Below are 20,943 nucleotides of genomic sequence, written 5' to 3' on the forward strand. Positions count from 1 at the left end.
TAGTTCGTCATATTCATGATTTACTCTTCAAAGTGACATACCATACTTATTATTTTACACAAAATGACATAAAAATTTAAGTTATTAACGAGCAGCTAGTTGTGAATATGTACGAATTTCAAATGACACGACGAACCGTCTCGTTCTGTATATGGATTCAACCCAAGGTCGTGCAGACTAAGCATAGATTTCGTGACTGACGGAAACGAACAGTTATTCCTGACTAGGCATACAGAGAGTGATATACCTCGATTTTAGACAGTATCAGTTGGCAGATATCAATTTTAAATTACATAACATAAACATTTTTAATGGACACGAATTCGTACGCAGCATATATTGCCCATGTTAACTACGAGAGATGTTAAATATTGTTTCTTGACAAATAACTTACTTGAAATGCCGTGAAGTAAACCTTTGTGTTGGACAGGGATTCGAACCCAGAACCTAATCGGATTGTTATCAAAGCACAATCAACTGTGACATAACGGATTTTCTCGGCAGTAGCTACATGTTTTAACTGAAATGACGAGACGAAGCATTAATTTTTTCCTTCCCAGGACTCAAACCTGGCACCTATCACTGTTATATTCTAGAGAAAACGAACGTTAAATATGGGTTTGTTACACCAGCAGCGACATGTGAGCATGTTTGAACTATAAATAATATGACGAAGAGTTCAGTGCTGACTGGGAATCGAACCCACACATATCGTTGTTGACTACACACAAAGAGACGTCAGCTACCGAATTTTTCTCCACCAGCAGCTCGGAATAGCATCTTTGAACTTACAGTGATCTCGCAATTAGTTCTGTGTCTCACAGGGAGTAAAAAACGTCAGATATCGTTAGTGTTGACAACGAATGAAAATACTTGAAAAATGAAAATTATTATCCACCAGCAGATAGGTGTGCTCATGCTAGTGCTTGATAATACGTAATGAAAACTTTAGTGCCGGGCCAGGATTATAACCCATTCACGCGCAATATGTGGAGATGTTGAGGAATCTTCAGTTTTGAACTAACAACAAATTGTAGTCGAGCTGTATTGTCACGAAGGGATCAAATTCCGCGTTAAGGGTGGTCTGAGTTGCATTCCCAGTTCAGAACCAATTTTATCAACATACAGAAGCTCAAATAAAAGATGGAATAAGTGTCCTGTGACCCTACATAGCGTTTGTTTCGTCCCTAGAAATAAATAACTAGTATAGGAAAGGTTACTGGCGATAGAGTTTCTACATGTCGCCACTCCTGACTTTTTTGTGGTTCAACCTAACGTCTACTTGGTAGAGAAGGAATATCATGTTTAATGTGAATTTCAGATCACAATGCCATCCATTATACCTTCTTCACTTGGCGTAGCCAGAAGAGAATAGAATCTGTCTCTATTGGAATCGGACCCAGGCATTAATAAGCATGTGAACCTGTGATCAATCCACCAAATCCTCTTCTATGTCACTCATTTTTCTATTGTAACGGCGTTGCGCCACACTGGATGATAATTCTGACACACGGGCTCCCTGTAGCGGATTGCATCCCGTTCAGTACGTTCATTTACTTGGTTGACCGAATCGCCATGAGCTACCTGCCTCGGCTACCCAGTGCATTCATTCGACGCTATTTTGTAATCACCCAAATAAAATCACGTATCTGCCACCTATACAGAACTGCCAACAGTGTAGGATGCAGAAATTTAAATAGGAAGTGTTCCTTTCCACTTGAGCTACTCTATTGCGCTATCTGATTGTTGGAAACGTGGTTCAGTGCAAAAGAAAAGCTGTAACTGTCTGTCTCTCAAAAGTCTAAATCCGGTAATATGCAGGCTTTCTGACTGCCAAGCTGCTTCACAATGCAAGCGCCTCGGAAGAAATTCGAATAGATTGTCAATGATACGAATTTCAATATTGTTCTTCACTTAAGACTCACATGCCAGGGTGATAACTATGAAGGAAATGAACCTCTTGATTACTATAGGGCCTCTATGCTAAATTTCCACAGTAGCAATTAGGAACTCTCTGCAGACATTTGCTAACAGTGGGTCTAGCAACTTACTTTTTCTCTGGGTAGCTTCAAATATGGGCAATTTTGTCGGCTTAAATCCAACTGAATATTTTAAATATCACTTTTGATCAGCATTAACTTCTCCATTAATTAATGTATGGACCTCAAACCAAGCAATTTGCCTATGTAGCTATAGAGCAGGTTCTGAAAGGCATCCATTTACCATAGGGAATTAAAGAAAGAAACCAAACAAATTACACTGCATTTACTCTTAGTGCCTTGACTAACATGTATGAACTAAGACAAAAATAAATTATTTTAAGAATCTCCTGTGAAAGGAAAAAGCACAGGATGTGATGCTTTAATTATAGCGCACTGGATCAGAAACAATGAAATTACTCCTGTGCCACATTGATGTTTTGCATAATAGTGTAATAATGATGATGTTTGGTTTGTGGGGCGCTCAACTACGTGGTTATCAGCCCCGTACAATTACCCAGTCTTTGCTCAGTCCAATTTCGCCACTTTCCTGGATGATGATGAAATGATGAGGACAACACAAACACCCAGTCATCTCGAGGCAGGTGAAAATCCCTGACCCCGCCGGGAATCGAACCCGGGACCCCGTGCTCGGGAAGCGAGAACGCTACCGCGAGACCACGCGCGGCGGATAGTAGTGTAATAAAATAGTGTAATCACATAAAAACGGTTTTGGGTCTCCGTTGCTATCGAGTGTGAAACACAAATCGTAGACAGATTTTATGGGTCACCACTCAACAACATTAAAGCATTTTACCTCGTCTAGAGTGAGGATTGGAGCAGACGTTGTCAGTAGAAGGTAAGGCAGCGCAGTGCCTCAGCCCCCGCCGGTAGTCAACAAGTGGGTCCCAGAGAAGTGAGACGCATGCTGTGTTCAGAGGCAGATGGTCGGCCAAGAAATCTCTAGCTAAAATATTGTTGAACTAAACTGTTACTACCAATGTGACGGAAATCGAAATATATTGGAGATTCGCTTGAATTACACTCACAGCTTCAGCACCGAGAGGAAAGGGGCGCTTAAAATTTTGTTGACGTGTGCTTTCGGTTAGCAGACGTCGTATTAGCTATTCTTGCGTCTACCTCAAGACTACGGTCGTAGTCAAGAGTGATGTACTCAGATTGCAGTCAAGACTTCCTCCAGGATGTGCCGCAGTCTTCAATGTTCCCAGATCCAGCATATTGCCAGACATAGAATTCAGAGGGCAGCACGACAGTATTGTACACCTTACGTGAACGACTCAGCGGTCAATTTTTTTGCCTAAGTTTATGGGAGCAATGTAAACTATAGCGTTCGAAGTATTCATAGTAGTGTATACGTGTGTGTAAACGCCTTCCAATGCCTACTCAATGAAGACAAAGATACACAATCTAGCTTCAATTGGTGTTTGCCCCAACCTCACCTCTCCCACTTTCTGCAACACCTGTAACGAACCACATCCTACCTACTCCTCCAAGTGTAAAGCGAAACCTCCTCCAGTCACCCCTGAGCTCACCGTCCCTGTCCGTCCTATTGATGACCCCATCCACCCCAACAACTCGCTCCGCCCTCCACCTACTGCAGAGGACATCATCCGTTTCATCACCATTGTGCTCCAAAACATCCGCCCCTTCCAGTGCTCCCACACCCTTTCCCAAATCACCCTCGCTGCCTGTTCCATCTTCCATCTTACCACCTATGCCACATACTCCCACAGCCAGGCCCACTTCACCTTCACTCCCCTCACCACCCTCGTCTAACACTCCCCTCCCATGGTACAACAACCCTACCGTATCCTGTACCACAATATTCGCTCCCTGCCCACCCACAAACTCCTCTTCCTCCACACCCTCCGGCAGCACCGCGTGGATGCCTTCGTCCTGAATGAAACCTTCCTTCAACCCCGTATCTCCATCCCCACAGCTCCCTACACCCTTCACCGCACCAATAATCTGTACCCTCTGGCGCGTTGCAGAGTTGCTATAGGCCACCTCAAGCACCTCCCTGTCCGGCCCCAACCTCTCCTTAACAATCCTGCCGAGAATCTCACCCTCAGCCTCTTCTTCCTCACCCTTACTGTCACCTGTGCCACCATTTATGTCCACCCTCGCACCCCCATCCCGTACAATTTCCTGACCCACATTGACCACACCTTCTCCACCTACGTGATTGCCACCGATCTCAATATCCACAGCAATGATCCTGCTGACCTCCAGCGGTGGCATCAGTTTATCATCACCCTCCAAGGAGACCTGCTTCCCCTCCCTCAGCACACCCGACCCAAATCCAACATCACTTCCGATGTGGTCCTTGCCTCTCCCAACTTCCTTGGGTGCATCACCACAGATGTCCTTGACCTCATTGGCAGTGACCATTCTACTGTTCTCTTCACTATCTCTAGTGGTCGCCATCCCTGCAAAGCTCCTAGCCCTGACATCCCTCCTAAACTTGTCCATGATTACTCCTGTGCCAAATGGGATGCCTACCGGGACTCCATTCACACCCAGGTTGACGGCCAGGACCTTTCTCTCCAATCTTCTGATGACATCTCTCGCGCTGCTGCCTTCCTGCACCAGACCCTGTCTGACGCCGTCGCCACCCATATCCTCATCAAAGCCATCCACCCTCACTGCCCCACCCTGTCTCCACAGGCCGTCCTTCTCCTTCGAGAGTCCCGCCGCCTCTACCGCTCTTTTCTCTGGACTTGTGACTGGGATACACTTACCCGCCACTGGCAATTACAACGACACATCTGCAACCTGCTTACTGCGAAGAAACGCCGTGCCTGGCGCCAGACATGTACACAACTCAACACCACGCTCCCCATAAACTCTTCCAAGTATTGGTCTGCTTTCCACTGCCTTACTGGGAACCGCCCCAGCCCCCAATACCCTCTCCTCCTTGATGACCGTCCCTTTCCTGACAACCTCAGTAAGGCCAACCACTTTGCCTCTCACCTCTCCGATGTTTTTTCCATCCCAGATGATCCCCACTTTGATTATTCCCTCTTCCCTGACGTCATGGACCGTAAAAATACCTCTGTTCCTCCCCTTGCTCCTAGCTTCCAATACTTGGGCCACACACCACCATCTGAACTGAACAGTCCCATCACTCCACAGGACATCAGCCTCACACTCTGCACTAAACGCAACACTGCTCCCGGCCACGACTGCATTACCTACCACCACCTCATACACTACCCTCCCTCCTTCCTTTCAGTCCTTGCCACCCTCTACAATGTCATCCTTGCCACTGGCTTCTATCCCAACCTGTGGAAAACCTCCCGTATCCTGATGTTCTCCAAACCCAACAAGTCTCCATCTGATGCCTCTTCCTATCGTCCTATCTGTCTCACATCAGTGGTCAGCAAGCTCTTGGAATCCATCCATTCCTTGCGCATCCTTCACAACCTCCACCAAAACCACCTCCTCCCCGACACCCAATGTGGTTTTCGACCTTCCTTCTCTGCTGATGACCAACTCCTCCACCTCACTCATCTCCTCTCCCTCCAGCTTAACTCCCGTCATTCTGCTATTTTTGTCTCCCTCGACCACGAAAAGGCCTACAACCGTGTCTGGCATCCCGGTCTCCTGTTTAAACTCCAAACCTACGCCCTTCCTGTCAACTACATCCATCTGATGGCCTTCTTCCTCTCCTGCCGCCCCTCCTATATTACCATCCGTACTGCCAATTCCCACACCTTCTACCTCTCTGCAGGTGTGCCCCAGGGCTCTAACCTCTCCCCTCACTTCTACCTCCTGTACTCGGCAGATATGCCCCAACTACCCCTCCAGTACACCTCTTGCAATATGCCGATGGAACCGCATTTCTCGCCCTCGCTCCTACCCTCCAACAGTCCCAACGCCTTCTCCAGAATCACCTTGACCTTTTTGCCACATGGTGTAACCAGTGGCTCCTGAAAATCAATCCTTCCAAGACCCAGGCAATCATCGTTGGTCGTACCACTTGCTCCTTCTGGCTCCTGGATTTCTCCCTCACCTACCTTGGCCGCTCCATCCAATCCAAAGCCCACAAACACCTCCGACTCCTCAAACTCCTCTCTGGCCGGACATGGGGGTTGCACCCCTCTACCATCCTCCACACCTACAAATCCTTAATCTGTCCCATCCTCTGTTATGCCAGTCCCGCCTGGATATCTGCCCCCCCCCCCCAAATTCTATAAGTCCCTCCAGATCCTTGAGCGTCATGCACTCCACCTCGCCGTTCGTATACGCCTCCCGGCACCCATGCGGATCCTATATGACCTCATTCCTTTCCCCCATCTGCTCGTATTCCTTGAACATATCTGCATACCCTACATCTCCCGCCGCCTTGACCCCCTCACCCCCTGGTAGCTCCTCTCATCCCTGTCCCCTGCCACATCTTCACTGTTGTGTCCCCCCAACCTTCCATCTCTACACCCTTCATCTCCTTTCCCAATGTGACTTCCATCAACTTCCCCTCCTGGATGATGCCCTCTCTCCCTCCATTTATCCCTCCTATCAACTCTGATCCTCACCCCCCCTCCTTTCCTCTGTCCTTTTCCTGGGCTCCCTCTTCCCCTCCTTCCATCCTCTTTTTTCCCCACCTACCCTCTCTCTGGCCCTCTTCTTTCCCCCGAGTCCTTTTGCATTTCCCTCCTCTGTCTTTTCCCATTCCCTCTCGCGTCTGCCCTGCTCGCCCCCCCCCCCCCCCCTTATGAGTCCTCTCCCTTCTTTGGTTCCCCCCTCCTTTTTCCTCTCCTCCCTCCTTGTCTTCCCCCTCATCTGTCCAGGTCCATCCCCCATCTGCCCTAGGCTATGGTGTGTCCTCTTTGTGCCGACATTTTAGTGCAGTGTTTACAGTGAGTGTTCAGTGTTGTGTGTCTTTTCCGAAGTGTTGCGAACGGACATCATATTGTCGCTGGGTGTGATTTTATATCTCTTGTGAACAGAAACCAGACTGTCGCCATGTTTTTTAATTGTCTGTCTACTATGTTACCTGTCTGCTTTTGTGTATTTTATTCGCTTTTCCAACCCTTTGCTTTATGTTTTAACTTTCCACAATTTTCCGCCGTTTTACAATTTAAGTCACCGTTTTATCTTCTGCGTTTATTGTTTCTTCTCTTCTCCTTACGTTTTAAAAAGTCTGTAGGCTTCAGAGCAGCGTACCAGTCCGCCCCCTTCGGGAGGAATCGAAATTCAATAAAGGAAAAAAAAAAACATCGATGTTAAACTCGTTTTCAACCAATGATTCCGACAGCTGCAGGAACACTACTGGTGATACCTGTAAGACAAAATACTTACGCAATGCTGTCAGACGAAAAGAGCAACCTGACACAAACTGTGGGAAGTTTGTTTTGCAACCTTTGTACCTGGATAAAGAGCTTTTTCTATTTGAGATATCTGTGAACGTTGCTGCATAAGACGATTAAGAAGAAACTAAATTTCTTCAGCTACGACAATGTTTAAAGAAATCGTGTTAACGACACTAAAGTGTGGTTTGTGAATCGTTTACCACCCGTACTCTGCCGCATTTCGCTGGTTGGAAGGAAAAAGCTTACTGACAAATTTCACAGAAGGAAAAGGGGGACTAAATGTCTCCCACTGGAAGGTCATGTTGTTTTATTTAAATGATTACAAAATCAGGTAAAACGAAAAGTGAGGTTGTCAGTATAAGCACGTTACTGTTGTCAGTATGATGTTGCACTGCCCAGGGCCAGTAATGATAAAGGGCACGTTTAGGTCAGGCATATTGTATACAGAAGTGGAAGAGAGACACCACTAAATTCTACAATCCGTATGCATTGCATACACACAGAAATTACTGTTACAGTGTACTTATGGAGCCCAATGAGTGAATTGCGTATTTTCCGGTGAGAAAGAGCATTAGCAAACAGTCTTCTCTAGATTAGGTTACTTAAAGTGGTGTCACTCTGAGCTAGAATTTATGGTCAGCGACTAAGTGTAAGGACAATGAGTCGGATGCGGGTTTTGCAACTGTGAAATACTTTTCTACATTATAGAAGCGAATATTAAATTTGACCTAATATTGTGAAAATTTTGAACTTGGGTAGCTTAGAATGAAAATCTTTCTGTTTATTGCAAAGGAAAACAATTGATTTTCTAAAAAATTCCCTGTTATACACAACTTGAAACAGGTCACGTCGAACAAATCATATGGAAGAACTAACAGTGACGTATATCGGAAGGTAGTAAGATCTCTTGGCTTTTGATTTGGCAGTATTCGACAGCCATTTCTAGGCGCAAGTAAATGAAGGAAGGCAGCGCGTTTTTGTTATCAAGTAACGTCTTCATCAATTATTTTAGTTTTAATGTAATCTACGAGTAATTGCTGATGTTTGATATTAACATGAAAAGGATTCCGTAGACAGGGAAAGAACCTGTTCTTGAGCAACTATTTCTATAATGACCAAAAGGCATTAAATGACCTTCAAGCACATGTGCTCCAGCAGCGGTATGAAGAAAATGATAGTAATAATGACGGTAATAATCGAATTATCCGCTAACTTCACACTTCACATTGGATTTTGTTGAACTGAGAAATTTGCTAAATTATTGAAAATTTCAAAATGGCTTCACATCGAGCTACGATGCCTAGAAGAGTCTTTACATCCTGTTGACATGAGAATAGCATAATCTCCGCGTCAGAAGCTTGCTTCCACTTAACCATTTCATAGACTCGCATTTTTTCCACCGTGACTAATTTTGTAAGCTAAGCACATCATCCGTTACAGCACACTCCTGGAGCTGGGAAATGTGGCCACAATGGTCTGGTGGAACAAACTATCACAGGTGCAATGCGTGGGTTCAGGCATTTACTTTTAAGAGGCCTAAACAGATTTACTTTACCTCTGGTAACCTCAAGAGGAAGACGTTATAATCCAGAATCCGCATTAAACATCACATTCCTTCATTAGCAACTGGGCAGTGCAGGTTTACGTTGGGAAATGACATAGGCGGAAGTCAAGGTACGCAGAAATACTGTCGCCAATAAATTTACTTACATTAGAAAATTTTATTTTATTTGATGAACCGATAGCCATTAAAGGAACAGGGCTCTTATTTTACTTGTACTTGATTGAACTAGAAACGATGAAAAATTTGGTGCTGGACTGTGATTCGAATTCGTTTCACCTCTTTCAAGGATCTGAATCTCTCGGAACAGTATAGTTCAATCATTTCGTTCCTTTTCCTAACACTGCAATCTTCTCTAGGTATCCTCCCAAGGTAAGTATGTGGGTCTGAATCCTGATCCAGTACAAAAATATTCATAATTTCATTTCAAGCCCTATCACATGTACACTGGCCTGTAGTGAAAATTAACGTGCATCTTTAATGTCTGTTCATGTGTTACCAACAATCTCAATAGGTGTTGTTATTTCTGGTCAAACATGCACATATCGTATTGTTGGTGAGTAACAAATTGATACTTAAGCTACATTCGTGGACGGTAAAGAAGGACGGTAGGTGTGCGCTTAGATAGTCGCCCAGGCACAAAAATTTGTATCCTTATTTTAGTTTCAAACACCTAGCAGCTGGTCAGAAAAACCGATATGTAACATTTGATTTTACTTAGTTAACAATCCGATTACATGTTGGGTTCGTAGCTCCATCACAAAACTTCGCATCATGCACTTCATCTCTAAATACATGCACATTTTGTTACTTCTGAATGGAGGTGTGTCGGACATCTTTCATGGTTAGTTAAATGGGACGAAACGGTCTTGATAGGAGTCAAAGGTTTATTACAAAAACTGTCGTCTTTTATTTTCAAGTTTAGATTTGGTTACTGATATTGTGGAAAATTTCGGTAATTCATGTCTCTTCATGGCTAGTCAGGAATATGATTAGATTAGATTAATACTTGTTCCATAGATCATGAATACGACATTTCATAATGATGTGGAACGTGTCATTTTAATGAAAGATTTCTTTACATACCATAATTCAATTTCTTTAGAACAATTTTTTACTCTCTCTCATTCTTTTTTATACATATCTCTCTGTCTCTCTCTCTCCCTTCACTTACACACACACACACACACACACACACACACACACACACACACACACACACACACACATTCTTTTTTTATTTGTTTGTTGTGCTCGACTATCTGCCAGGCATGAAAACGTCCATCAATGAGTATCTTAGTTTTGAGTGCACTTAAGAAAGAAATATAAAAGAACTGTGTGTGTTACTGATTTATGATGCTTAGTTTGCAGTCAGTTCTGAGTATTATTAGCAACTATGCTCCAGTCCGGAAACATAGTTACAGAAATGTGAATCAGACGCATTACGTATTCCAGGCCGTGGAAGCCTCATGTTTGAGACGCCAGCTATGGTCACTTTCCAGCCCGCTGTAGGATCACATCGGTTCGTCTTCTTCCTGCTAGTAATGTAACTGAGATTTGGCAACAAGGCAAGGTATGTTTGGCAACTCTGTGATCGACGAGTTACTTCCTGGTGTGCACGGAATTAAGCCTCAAAGTTCCCTTCATTTTTCCTGTCATTTCCATTGAATAATCTGAGTTATTATCGCTTGAGATGTAACAAAACATTGTAAATTTACGGTTTTCAGCCCAGGAAAGTCGTTGCACGTGGAAATCGCAACTAATCTCGTCCTTTAAATAGCGGTTTACGAGTTCTAATCCCTATTGAACTCGTAAGAGGAAGTCAAGACACACACTTCTTTGCTAGCTCTGTGGTAACGTGCTGACCCGTAAAGAAGAGTCTTTTATGGTTTTCAGTTCCAGTTTCGCTGACTGTAACGTTTTTATCCTTCTGTGAAAGAGCTACAAGCAGCCAGATGAAACATCGATAAGGAAATCGCAAGAAAATACTTTCAGCTCCTAGTGCAATGGTGAGAAACTTACAATGCTGCACAACAGGTAACGTTATTTTCCGCTGCTGACAAGCAAATTTTGTCTTTCTAGGAATACATAACTTTATTTATGAAATGCCACGTTTGCATACCTCTTGAGTATGACACAGCATACCAATTAAAGACAGACCCAATCGAAATCTAAGTGAGTAGTATTTTACTAATTCGTGCCGATACAGGGACGCTTGTGTACAGATACACAGTTTTATCAAAACAGACAATCGTTGTAAGGTTGTTGTGGGTAGTTTTATTTCATTTCATATAATACAGTGCACAATTTTTCGTAAGGTTTTCAACGATATATGCCAATTCTCTGATGTTATCTATAACAGTCTGACAATGCACATGCAGTTTATTGATTGTAGAAAACTCATTCTGAGTTAAAACTGTCGAACAAGGTTTGAAGAAGAATAAAATGCCACTACCACTTGACAGATAATGTAAAAATACTTTTCTGACGTATGTTGGCACAATGTGCTCTACCCATACATAACACAAAAGTTTCGAGATGCATCTGCTGCCTGGTCTATTGAAACCTGAAAAGAACAATATGTCGTAGAAGTTAGCCCTTTTTCCACATGCGACTATTTTGGGTTGAGAAGTGAAGGGGATTATTTTCAAAGTTCCATTAGACTGATAACTTCAGCAGACAGCAGACCTGCGTTTAAAAATGTTGGGGCGAATGTAATCCAACTCGCGACGTTATATCTACATTGCGCGACGCTTACCGTTAAGCTACTAACTGACACGTCCTGAGTTCACTGAGACCCACTTGTTGCCTAGCGGCGGGGGCTGAGGCACTGCGCTGCCTTACCTTCTACGGACAACGTCTGCTCCACTCCTCACTCTAGACGGTGTAAAATGCTTTAATGTTGTTGAGGGTGACCCATAAAATCTGTCTACGATTTGTGTTAGACACTCGATAGCAACGGAGACCCAAAACCGTTTATAAGTGATTACACTATTTTATTACACTAGTATGCAATATATCAATGTGGCACAAGAGTAATTTCATTGTTTCTGATCCAGTACGCTATAATTAAAGCATCACATCCTGTATTTTTTCCTTTCACAGGAGATTCTTAAAATAATTTATTTTTCCCTTGAGTAAGCGTGCCTGTTGTGTTTGTCTGTGGGTTGCAGTCCGTAGTTTCATACGTGTTAGTCAAGGCACTGAGAGTAAATCCACTGTAATTTGTTTGGTTTCTTTCTTTGATTGCCTATGGTAAATGGATGCCTTTCACAACCTGCTCTATAGCTACATAGGCAAATTGCTTGTTTTGAGGTCCATACATTAATTAATGGAGAAGTGAATGCTGATCAAAAGTGATATTTAAAATATTCAGGTGGATTTAAGCCGACAAAATTGCCCGTATTTGAAGCTACCCAGAGAGAAAGTAAGTTGCTAGACCCACTGTTAGCAAATGTCTGCAGAGAGTTTCTAATTGCTACTGTGGAAATTTAGCATAGAGGCCCTATAGTAATCAAGAGGTTCATTTCCTTCATAGTTATCAACCTGGCATGTGAGTCTTAAGTGAAGAACAATATTGAAATTCGTATCATTGACAATCTATTCGAATTTCTTCCGAGGCGCTTGCATTGTGAAGCAGCTTGGCAGTCAGAAAGCCTGCATATTACCGGATTTAGACTTTTGAGAGACAGACAGTTACAGCTTTTCTTTTGCACTGCACCACGTTTCCAACAATCAGGTAGCGCAATAGAGTAGCTCAAGTGGAAAGGAACACTTCCTATTTAAATTTCTGCATCCTACACTGTTGGCAGTTCTGTGTAGGTGGCAGATACGTGATTTTATTTCTGTGATTACAAAATAGAGTCGAATGAATGCACTGGGTAGCCGAGGCAGGTAGCTCATGGCGATTCGGTCAACCAAGTAAATGAACGTACTGAACGGGATGCAATCCGCTACAGGGAGCCCGTGTGTCAGAATTATCATCCAGTGTGGCGCAACGCCGTTACAATAGAAAAATGAGTGACATAGAAGAGGATTTGGTGGATTGATCATAGGTTCACATGCTTATTAATGCCTGGGTTTGATTTCAATAGAGACAGATTCTATTCTCTTCTGGCTACGCCAAGTGAAGAAGGTATAATGAATGGCAGTGTGGTCTGAAATTCACATTAAACATGATATTCCTTCTCTCCCAAGTAGACGTTAGGTTGAACCACAAAAAAGTCAGGAGTGGCGACATGTAGAAACTCTATCGCCAGTAAACTTTCCTATACTAGTTATTTATTTCTAGGGACGAAACAAACGCTATGTAGGGTCACAGGACACTTATTCCATCTTTTATTTGAGCTTCTGTATGTTGATAAAATTGGTTCTGAACTGGGAATGCAACTCAGACCACCCTTAACGCGGAATTTGATCCCTTCGTGACAATACAGCTCGACTACAATTTGTTGTTTGTTCAAAACTGCAGATTCCTCAACATCTCCACATTTTGCGCGTGAATGGGTTCGAATCCTGGCCCGGCACTAAAGTATTCATTATGTATTATCAAGCACTAGCATGAGAACACCTATCTGCTGGTGGATAATAATTTTCATTTTTAAAATATTTTCATTCGTTGTCAACACTAACGATATCTGCCTTTTTTTACTCCCTGTGAGACACAGAACTAATTGCGGGATCACTGTAAGTTCAAGGATGCTATTCCGAGCTGCTGGTGGAGAAAAATTCGGTAGCTGACGTCTCTTTGTGTGAAGTCAACAACGATATGTGTGGGGTTCGATTGCCGGCCGAAGTGGCCGCGCGGTTCTGGCGCTGCAGTCTGGAACCGCGAGACCGCTACGGTCGCAGGTTCGAATCCTGCCTCGGGCATGGATGTGTGTGATGTCCTTAGATTAGTTAGGTTTAACTAGTTCTACGTTCTAGGGGACTAATGACGTCAGCAGTTGAGTCCCATAGTGCTCAGAGCCATTTGAACCATTTTTTGGGGTTCGATTCCCAGTCAGCACTGAACTCCACGTCATATTATTTATAGTTCAAACATGCTCACATGTCGCTGCTGGTGTAACAAACCCATATTTAACGTTCGTTTTCTCTAGAATATAACAGTGATAGGTGCCAGGTTTGAGTCCTGGGAAGGAAAAAATTAGTGCTTCGTCTCGTCATTTCAGTTAAAACATCTAGCTACTGCCGAGAAAATCCGATATGTCACAGTTGATTGTGCTTTGATAACAATCCGATTAGGTTCTGGGTTCGAATCCCTGTCCAACACAAAGGTTTACTTCACGGCATTTCAAGTAAGTTACTTGTCAAGAAACAATATTTACCATCTCTCGTAGTTAACATGGGGAATATATGCTGGGTAGGAATTTGTGTCCATTAAAAATGTTTACGTTATGTAATTTAAAGTTGATATTTGCCAACTGATACAGTCTAAAATCGAGGTATATCACTCTCTGCATGCCTAGTCAGGAATAACTGTTCGTTTCCGTCAGTCACGAAATCTATGCTTAGTCTGCACAACCTGGGTTTGAATCCATATGCAGAACGAGACGGTTCGTCGTGTCATTTGAAATTCGTACATATTCTCAACTAGCTGCTCGTTAATAACTTAAATTTTTAATGTCATTTTGTGTAAAATAGTAAGTATGGTATGTCACTTTGAAGAGGAAATCATGAATATGACGAACTAAGTACGTGCATTATCTATCTGAAGTAATAATGAGAGTGTTAACATTTCAGGTATGACATTTATTGTAATGAATGTGAGCTTACAAACCTTAAGGACAGTCTTATCTGTGCTAAGGTGTTCCCTGATATTTTTAGTGTCGTGGTATTATTTTACATCTTGAGTTATTGCGATACAGAGCAGTGTTTTCCAGTGGTGACTTGTTGGAACCATTTTCAATAGTCAAATGACTGTACCGAGGAGCGTTTAGGGGACCTGGTACACAGCTGCGTCATGCGGGTTGCATGCGAATGAGCCGAAATGCAATTCAGGTCGTTCGGATACTTTTGAGCACGACTGTACATAGAGTTATGTGTCTACAGGTTTGGAGTTTGTGCAGTTGTTTTGGTCTGAGCGTGAACAGAACTGCCGACTTTTACCTTGGTATGTAATATCTCCAACCAAGGCCCAACAGTTTTTATTGCCATCTGTTTGACGATTTCGTGTTATACTTAGATAGTGGTGCCATCTATGTAGACGGCAACCACTGTGTTCTGTGCTGTTGGAATATTATTAGTGTAGAAGTTAAACAGGGGGGTGGGGACGGGGGGCAGGACGCTGGCTTGGGGTATTCCGGCCCGAATACCTGTCGTGTTGATTGTTTGCCTTGAATACCAGTGCTGACACTTCTGTTTGTGAGATATGAGTGTATGAGACACACGAATCTGTTGGGGAAACCAGTGTTGCTCAGGCTTTGGATGAGGCTGATGTTCCAAAGCTTATCGAAGGCTTTTGTATTATCTAGGAACACAGCCTACATTGTCTTGCTTGAATTGTATCAGTTTGTTATATGTTCAACTACACAAGGGGTTGTTGTCTTGCGAAGTAGTGTTTCCTGAAGCCAAATTGCTGCAGCCTCTGGGTGTCAATATAGATGCAGCGCCTAGCGAGATATTTAGGATCACCTTCTCACCTATCTTGCTGCAGATTGATGGGTCGGTAATTTTGTGGGAGAGAGTGGTCTTTCCCCGGTTTCCTGAAGATTAGGACCTTTTCTAGCTCCCAAGGCGAGGGTAGTGTTGGTATCATATGATGTCATTGGCTCAAATGGCTCTGAGCAATATGCGACTTAACTGCTGAGGTCATTAGTCGCCTAGGACTTAGAACTACTTAAACCTAACTAACCTAAGGACATCACACACATCCATGCCCGAGGCAGGATTCGAACCAGCAACCGTAGCGGTCACGCGGTTCCAAACTATGATGTCATTCATAATGTGCTTTAAGTATTATCTGGTTTAATCTGTGAACTCTTTGAGGATAGGGTTTTGAATGCCATTGGGACCAGGAGCTTTCCTAGCTGAACTGTGTTTAATAAAAACTAAACTCAACTCCACTTGAACAGGCCATGAATACCTAACGGTACCGACCGACCGCCGCGTCATCTTCAGCCCACACTTCATTGGATGCAGATATGGAGGGGCATGTGCTCAGCACACCGCTCTCCCAGTCATATCAGTTTACGAGACTGGAGCCACTACTTCTCAGTCAAGTAGCTCATCAGTCTGCCTCACAAGGGCGAGTGAATCCCGCTTGCCAATACTGCTCGGCAGACTGGATGGTCACCCATCCAAGTGCAAGCCCAGCCGAATAGCGCTGAACATCGGCGATCTGATGGGAACCGGCGTTACCACTGGGGCAAGGCCATTGGCAGCTGTACTGAATAGCCCATGTGATTTCAAGTGTGCTAGCATATCTGATGACTCACAGTGCTATGTTGAGTATGGTGCTGATTTCCTGTGTTGAGATGTCATTTGGCGGTCGCGTGACAATATTATTACAGTGCAGGCTCCGTTGAACTCGACCCTGATGGCCATGGCTTCTAATCTTTCGAGTCAGGGAGTTCTATGTGTGTTCTATGCCAGTATGTATACTTATGATGATTTCTGTCCCACATCCTGCCGTACCGCCCAGTCGTTTGGTACGACACATGTAATAGCCTGAGATGCGAAGGTGTTCGCGTGGTTTGAGCAGTGTCTAGTTCATGAGAATGATTTGAATACCCATCCACTCCTTGAACGCAACTAGTTCAGTCCTTTTATCGTAGATTCCAGAATAGGATCTGTGTTAGAATTGTGTTGTTTGCACAGCAGGGTGGATATGGCATATTATATATTATTAGGCATCAGAAATGCTTTCAAAAATATTTTTCTGAGAGCCCACTTCTGAATAGGTTCGGAGAAGGCCATTTCATGATGAAGAAAGAGATCTTGAGAATGGCTGCTTCATTGTGTGATTGGAGAATACTTTCGCAACTAAGTTAGCAATGGTGTTTTGTGAGATGCTTGTGACAACCTGTGGGCTACTGGGTGACGTGTAACGGCCGCTTGTTGTCATGTGGCTCTGGTGAGTGGGCAGGCTTGCGTGTTCGGCGTGAGAATTGCACCTCTTGGCGCCCGTGAGGGATCTGTTGTGAGGGAGTGTCTAGTGTGGGTAGTGGTTTCACTGTCCGAGTTGTGTAGCCATATTTGCGTGTTCTGTTGTTGGTTTGGTTGTCATGGTGCAAGAGTGTTCCCCTTTTTGTTCAAAGTGTCCTTTCCTTCTACAGGGCTTCGGTTTCCCTTGAGTAAGCTTGCCTGTTGTGTTTGTCTGTGTGTTGCAGTCCGTGGTTTCAGGAGTTTCTGTTACGTTGTGGATTGTGTTGTCTGTTGTAGGCAGTGTGGACATCATTTCTGGTGGTGGTTGTGTAGACTGTCTTGTTGTTGCTGGGGGTAGGTGCTGTGTGAATGCAGGGCGCTGAGGATCCTCTGCCCTCCCCACTCCTTCGATGGCACCAGCATAGGATACATCTTTCCACACTGGTTGTGGATGGGGGCACGCGGTTTCTGGGACTGGAGCTCATATGGAGTGCAGCCTCTCCAGTTGGCCGGGTGCGACTAGCTACATCTGACACATTTTCGTGCATCTTCCTGCTTTAGTGTGCAGTGTCCTGTGTGGTGATTGTCAGCGCATTTGTTGCATCAAACTACAAAACTGCAGAGTGTACCTGTATGGCCACATAGTTGGCAACTGTGGCACATAATATTCACAATTCAGGTTAATTATTGGGTAGCTATACTAGTCTTCTTTAAATCAAAAACATAACATCAAGAAATGACTGTCAAAATCGGAAACTGAAACATATGCAAACAAATCAATTTCATAACCGTACACTATTTACGACTTAACAACAAAATTGATGATCGCAATAGCGAACTCATGGAGTGGTAAATTAAATCAAATTTATGACTTGAACTGCCATGTCATGTAGCCTGCACTGCTCTGATATTACTGCAGAAATTGTTCAAATTGATTGCTGTCCCATTTATGGCACATCCGAATACGTTTCACGTAATTCTTGAGCTCGTAACGAAATATAATACGTGTTATTGCTGTACAGGCTCCTCTGATGTTTTCCTCCAGTTGCTGCAGTGCTTGGGGTCTGTTTCTGTACATGACAGATTTGAGATTGCCCCAGAGGTAAAAGTCAAGTGATGTCAAATCCGGCGACGTATGTTAGCATTCCACTGAACCTCTTCGACCTATCCAACACTGAGGTATAACTTCATTCAGGATTTTTCGAGTAGTTCGTCCGAAATGCGGCGGTGCTCCATCTTACTGAAAGAAAAACCCCATAATCTTGCTAGATATAGATTACAGAAATAGGACAGGTGTGTCACCTCGAGATGCTCTCTGTCAGTTCAGTAGTGAGCTTGTTGTTCAGAAATATGGGATGGATAAGAACATCTCTGTGTATGCCACAACACACATTTAACCTTGAGTGAGTGTGATGATGAGCATGTACAGCAATGTACGTGCCCAATGTACTTGCTCAATAAACAGCTTTATGTCAATTCACTATCCCATTCAAGTGGAAACAGCCCTCATTGCTGAGAAGAATATTCGCTTTATGATGTGGCTGGTGCGTTGGTCTTGTAAACTACTCGCAGAACTGCAGTCATCTATCTGTCTCATCCTCATGAACTTCCTGAAAAAAAAGCACAAAATATGCATGGAAATGATTTTTGGCTAATATCCTAGACGCAGATGCTTGACTGATACCACAGTCTTGATCCACGTTTCTTCTTGACGCTTTTGGACTGACTGTCAGCTTATCTAGTACGCTAGCTGAGAATGAGTGATCAGTTGCTGTAAGTGGCCACTCAGGCTGTCGTTTATCATGGATACTGTTCGCTACCGTGACCCACCCCAGTAAACGACTAATGGTTATCTGATAAGGGGGCTGATCTGGATGGCATCTGTGATATTTCTCTGCAAATTTTCATAGACTCATGCTTGAAACACAAATAAGAACCATTTTCACCCTTTTCTGAAATTTGTACTGGGACATTGTTCTTAATTACTAGAAAAAAGAAAAATGTAACATTAAGGTTATGATTTGAAACGTAATTTCCGACAACTTTTTGTTGATTACGGAAAAAAAGAAAAATTGAGAAAAAAACGATTTCAGAAACAAGGTCATGATTTAGAATGTATGTACAACAAGTTAGCCATCTGTCGGTTTTTCGGTATCTGCACAAATTGCAGTGCTGTCCTATGATGCACGAGTTTTGAATCACCCGGTATAGTGACATGAAATTTCAGTCTCTGGTATTGGCTGAAACGAGTGACACAGAGTTTTCACTGTCAGCAGGAACTTGAGGGTCAAGGCAGGTAGCCTTAGCAGTGGTCACAGTGAACAGTCATATCAGTGGTGGCTTTTGCCAGTTATGTTAGTTATTGCATTATAAATGCAGTTCGGGAGCGGGAGCCACAGAAACGGTCAAATCGGTGGTGACGCTCGCCAACTGTTGAGAAGTATCATTAAAAATATTATGTATGAGTGTATGGTCGTGGGCCGGTTATAGTGTGGCGAAAATATGTTTTAAGAGTATTTAACGTGTAATCTGCCAACAACTGCAGAATTATCGATAGCAAATGTCCTTCTGTGCAACGTAATAAGTGTAGAGTGAACTGCTATGTGATTAAAAACACAGGTATCAATAAATGAGTGTGGGCCCCTTACCACAAGCCAAGTAGTTAAGGGTTTCGTCTAATTATCTCCATTACAGCATCACATCCACCACATCTTTATGAGTACACTACCACTGCAGTTACAGGACATCTCTGAAGATACAAGACATACAAGACTAGCGGATTCCAGAAAAACCGCGAGATGTGATGGAATTGCACATCCCCAATGACAATCTAGCATGTACAGTTCTGCAATTATTGCTGGAGGTTGAAACATGTCTTGCCAGCACAATGATGGTCTTGTAAAGTAACGCTGAAAATAGCTTCAGGAGACACATGCACTTAAATTAAATACCCCAGTGTTGTCAATTTGCATGAACTGTACTGTGTTAGCGATCACAGCAGCGATCCGCGTCCGGCCACCCTGATTTAGGTTTTCCGTGATTTCCCTAAATCACTCCAGGCAAATGCCGGGATGGTTCCTCTGAAAGGGCACGGCCGACTTCCTTCCCCATCCTTCCCTAATCCGATGAGACCGATGACCATGCTGTCTGGTCTCCTTCCCCAAACCAACCAACCAACCAACAGCAGCGATCAATGGTACCTGTATGTCAGAGCTTCACACTGTGACTTTACTGTCTATATACGCAATCATAGTGTAAAACTGATGCAATTAGAACAATGTACAAATGCCTGAATTCAACCAATGTTTAAAGCTACAACAGTTTACCCCATAGGCAGAGAATCTGTAGAAGTGGAATATACAGATGGAATACCCATGTATGGTACTGATCCTGCAGCTTGAATACGATTCAGGCCAAATTTAATTCACATAAAAACCAGTTATTCACAAAATGTTGTAGAATGGAATGATTTAAATGTGCATATAAATAAGTGGTCACATGTCGTACAAAACTGTTCTTATTTTCCCCCATCAAAATACAGGGTGATTCAAAATGAATACCACAACTTTAGGAATTTAAAACTCTGCAACGACAAAAGGCAGAGCTAAGCACTATCTGTCGGCGGATTGAGGGAGCTGTAAAGTTTCATTTAGTTGTACATTTGTTCGCTTGAGGCGCTGTTGACTAGGCGTCAGCGTCAGTTGATGCTAAGATGGCGACCGCTCAACAGAAAGCTTTTTGTGTTATTGAGTACGGCAGAAGTGCATCGACGACAGTTGTTCAGCGTGCATTTCGAACGAAGTATGGTGTTAAACCTCCTGATAGGTGGTGTATTAAACGTTGGTATAAACAGTTTACAGAGAATGAGTGTTTGTGCAAAGGGAAAAGTTCTGGACGGCCGAGAACAGAGCACTTCATCACTGGCCTCCAAGAAGCCCTGATCTTACCCCCTGCGATTTTTTCTTATGGGGGTATGTTAAGGATA

Source organism: Schistocerca cancellata, chromosome 8, assembly GCF_023864275.1.
Source record: "Schistocerca cancellata isolate TAMUIC-IGC-003103 chromosome 8, iqSchCanc2.1, whole genome shotgun sequence".
Classification (NCBI taxonomy): Eukaryota; Metazoa; Arthropoda; class Insecta; order Orthoptera; family Acrididae; genus Schistocerca; species Schistocerca cancellata.